This window comes from Pinus tabuliformis, chromosome 4_1 (genome assembly GCF_031772625.1).
Source record: "Pinus tabuliformis cultivar Carrire ecotype Pingquan chromosome 4_1, CPIR1, whole genome shotgun sequence".
Classification (NCBI taxonomy): Eukaryota; Viridiplantae; Streptophyta; class Pinopsida; order Pinales; family Pinaceae; genus Pinus; species Pinus tabuliformis.
In genome coordinates this window covers 474,524,751-474,529,216 of record NC_142303.1, presented here as the reverse complement: position 1 = coordinate 474,529,216, position 4,466 = coordinate 474,524,751, and the positions used below count along the sequence as shown (strand labels likewise).

At 33.4% G+C, this 4,466-nt stretch overlaps 1 pseudogene; it reads right to left on the bottom strand.

Moving 5' to 3' along the window:
* Positions 1-2,741: 2,741 nt before the first annotated feature.
* LOC149176535 (nematode resistance protein-like HSPRO2 pseudogene) lies at positions 2,742-4,034 on the bottom strand (annotated as a pseudogene).
* Positions 4,035-4,466: the final 432 nt, after the last annotated feature.

The window sequence follows — 4,466 nt, the reverse complement described above, 5'->3', positions numbered from 1 at the left end:
ACTTCGATATATGCTTGGAGTTCAGGAAGTTGTCACTAAGGGGGGATAGGCTCTAGTGCCTCCTTCCTTCTCCTATTGTGTCATATTTGTAAATCCTTCAATCCTATCCCAAGTTGTTCTTAAGGGGGGATGTTAGGATATTCCGACACATAGGAAATAGTTAAGTTCAACTTGGTCTAGTATACAGTTAGGTAAAGTGTGTTTCTTTACCGTTGTACATTTTGTAACTTACAATCCGACGGTCACGATATGTAGTGATCCGACGGTTCACTCTCTCCTCGGTATTACCGACACTTGATCCGTGGCTTGACACCCGATTGGTCCATGAGTTCTATTTAAAGCGCATGGAGGGTCATTGTTCGGGTAATCCGTGCATGAGAGAAGCTTATGTAAATTTTCATTCTTTGATTAATAAATTGCCTGTAGTAGCCACGTTGGCGCAGGCCGTGGACTGTTTCCCTCTTTGAGGGTTTTAACCACGTCAAAAATACTGGTGTATTGATCTGTGATCTGGTTGGTGTTCTTTCTGAGGAACTTACCCTGTAAATTCCTACAATACTAATTATTAAAACAATCTGAACTATATGGAAAAAAATTGCAGAGGTGAAGGCAATTCACTAAAGGTTGCCAGTCACCCACGAAAGAAAAATTACAATGATTTTTTTTGTTCTTTGTAAACTGTGGGGTTAGGCTCTGCACAAGCGAGTGAACCGTGTGTTAATCTGCAAGAAAATGATAAGTATTAAGCCAAATTATAGATATTAAGAGTGAGAATGATTATAAGCAATATGCATTATCAATGTTCTAAATTTAAACTTATATGATTAAAGAACAACGTATTTTATAAATGATACTATACTAGAAATAATTTGACTAAAATTTACAATCTCACTAAAACAAATTAGTATTGAAGAACTAAAGGCAAAATTTATACCTTTACCATAAATTCAGTTAAATTAAATGACATCCTAAGCAATAACACAAGGCCATGTGCAAGAAAATTAAAGTAGAGTATAAAGAAGTATCAGAGTACTTTGTAAAATAAATGTAGAGATAAAAAACTATACTAATGATATGTTATTAGTCAATCCAAAATGCATTATCTAATATTTTTTCTCAAAACTTTGGAAATGAGTGGATATTTATGATAGGAATGTAGCTTGAATACAAAAGAGGAATAATCAGGAGACCAAGTCTACTAGAACCATTGTCCATACCAAGTGAGTGTTGGGAAGAGGCCATAATGGATTTTATTACATTTATACCAAGGTTTGAAGGAACAAATTTCATTATGGTTTTGGTGTTTTGACTTACAAAGTATGTCCACTTTTATAGAAAAGAAGCATCAAAATGGTTTCTGAAGAACAATCTGCAAAGGAAGAAAATCACTGTCAAAGTAGAAACCCACCATGAAAAGCGTTGCAGAGATGATGAGCAAGAGACAACCTTTAGAATAGTCTCATTCACCCCTTACTACTCACTCAAATTTGTTATGACACAAACACGTAACACAGAAATGTCAAATGTAGGGCAAAAAGGAAAAAAACATAACGGTATGATGTCAATATATCCAAAAAATTGATATATATATATATATATATATATATATATATAAGATAACTATCTTTGTCAATAAGAGAAAATTGGATAAAGTCACCGTATAAGATGACTCATCAATAGTATAATGATATATCTTATAGATCATTAAATCAATAAATCAGAACAAGATCCAATAAGACCCGTGGATAGTTGGTTCACTCATATTAATTTTGAAGCAGAAAATATTCAAATAAAAGAATTATATTTTTTGAGGCCTAGTTTAAAGAGATAATTATTTAGTATGACCCGTAATGAAATTGTAATGTTCCATCATTTAAATTATATATTTAAATATGATATAGATTTAATACATTAAATTTTTTATGATATATTCCATTAAATAAATTCAATAATCTAAAATTATAATTATCTCAATTTTGTTCCATCATTTCAATTATATATTTAAATATGATATAGATTTAATACATTAATTTTTTTATGATATATTCCATTAAATAAATTCAATAATCTAAAATTATAATTATCTCAATTTCACACGGTGAATTAAAAAATCTTAAAAAACAAAAAATCTGATTAAATAAAAAAAAATAATGCATCAAAAAAATTATGATGCATTCCATTAAATAAACTTAACAATTTAAAATTATAATTATCTCAGTTTCACACACTGAATTAAAAAATCTTAAAAAAAATAAAAAAATAACAGCATTAAACTACATTTCATGTTAAAATTTATAATGAATTATATAAATATCATTAAACTCATCATAGAATTTAGGTAAAGAATTAAAAAATTAAAAAAAGAAACAACTCGTAAAATTTAATAATTTTAATAATTACCTTTTTAATTTTGGACAATCTTTTACAGTATTTAACGAAGGAGGAATTGCACATTATGAATCCTTAGTATCCTATCCATGTTGGAGAGGGATTTTTTTTTTTTTCCAAATTTCTAGCACTGTTCTATTGATTGGTCCTACTGATGGGGATGAACAAAAATGAGTCTAATCCTATATCCAATATAATTCTATGTATAGTACTCAAAACTGTCAATGTAAGAAGTGTATGTATGAATTTGGGGTAATACTTTGAAAAACTGAACGCATTGTTCTTTGTCTTGTAAACTTCACTTGATTTGTCTTTAGATCTTCCAGTGTACCATCCACCATTGTTGTAGACTTCTAGTGCCAATAGTAACCCAAAAATGTCTTTGCACCATCCACACTAGGGAAATAAGGTGGTTCAAAATATATCTGACGCAGGGCATCACAAGCACCTAGATATGATGGACCCTTCATTTCAATGCTACCCATGGCTGTTACTACCAGCTGCTGATATGAGAAGAAAAACCTTTTCACCACGTCTTCTATTGCCTGGAAGGCCAACAAAACATGTATTGTTGCAACATGATAAGCACCTGAAGTGTTATGTGAGCGAAGTCCATGTGAATGAAACAAATGCATAAGTGTCTCCTGGAGCCTTGGTCCACCCTTTGGATCAGCCTCAACACCCATGACTTTGGGCACTAGATGCCTTAGTTCCTTGCATGCATTTGTAAGGTCTCTAAGGGGGGCAGACCGAAGGCAATATGCACCTGCAAGCGTACTAGTGCTGCTAATTGCCAACTGGTGTTTAAGGCAAAGGAAATCATCTGGGTCCATCACTAGAAGCAAATTCACAATTTCTGTGAGCATGTTCCACATCCTTTCAACCATCCAACAGTCTGTGGATGCTCCTACGAAATCCCCAGAGTCTATTCTTTCATATACTCTGTGCAACAATTCTTGGCCTACAAATACCCAGGCCTCAAAGATCTAGAGGACATTGCAAAGTTTGGCATCTTCTGGATTATGGAACTGTTTATGTTGTTTTAAAGAGTGCAAATATCTTGGCTTGCATATTATATCATATTCAAGAAGAGGCTTACCTGACATATTTGGTTCCCCCTGACCTAAAGTGAAGGGAGTCCTTTGCATATGGCCTTCAATGGCAAGCCATATTCTAGAAACCATAGCTTCAACTCTTTTCCATGTACCCAAACAAGGAAGTAAGCTCTCTTCACTTGTTCTGCTAACCACAAGTAAAGCACCAGGTCTCTGCCATACCTCATGGAAAACTTTCCATGAGAGAACACCACTACTTACTGACAACTGAAGAGTGGGAACCTACTTTTCATTTTCACAAATCATTGAAATCAACTCAATCTGGGAACTAATTAAGGATTCAAGCCTTCTCTTCCATTCCTCTTTGTCAATGTAAGTCCTTGTGTCACAGAGGACAGACGAAACAAACTGAAAAGTAATCTCCAATGACTGTAAGGCAGCCTTTACCAACCCCTCTCTAGACCAACCAGGCCATTCCTTGAATTTCCACATGGCACTGAGCTCGGGGAGATGCACATACTGCTCGTAACCCGCACACTCCATGGGGGAGGGCTCTATGGATTCTTCAACAAAGGCAAAATAGGATGCCATTTATTTACAGGACATATTTTTTCCCTGCAAACATAACCAGGAGAGTAAAGACACTAATGCTCTCCATATACCATAATCTAAAAAGAACAACATAATAATAGAATAAACACTAAAATCCATTTTAAACACTAAAATTTTGAAAACTAGAATAGAATAAAATGTTCTTAAATCCTTGATATATTTAAAAAGTTATATATAATATGTTACGGGACAGAAAACATATCTATTTGTTGCAACTCAACTTTTTCTGTAGATGATAAAAACTCAACGCATAAATAATGAAAAGAGTTAAATAATGTCAACACATAAATATATATTTTTCCAGTTAACAAAGTGAATAGATATAATCTAAATATACGGTGGTTGGTCTGTTGGCACTTAAATTCTGAGCACATTACTGTTGCACATCCGGCAAGGACAAAGTCTGTAAGT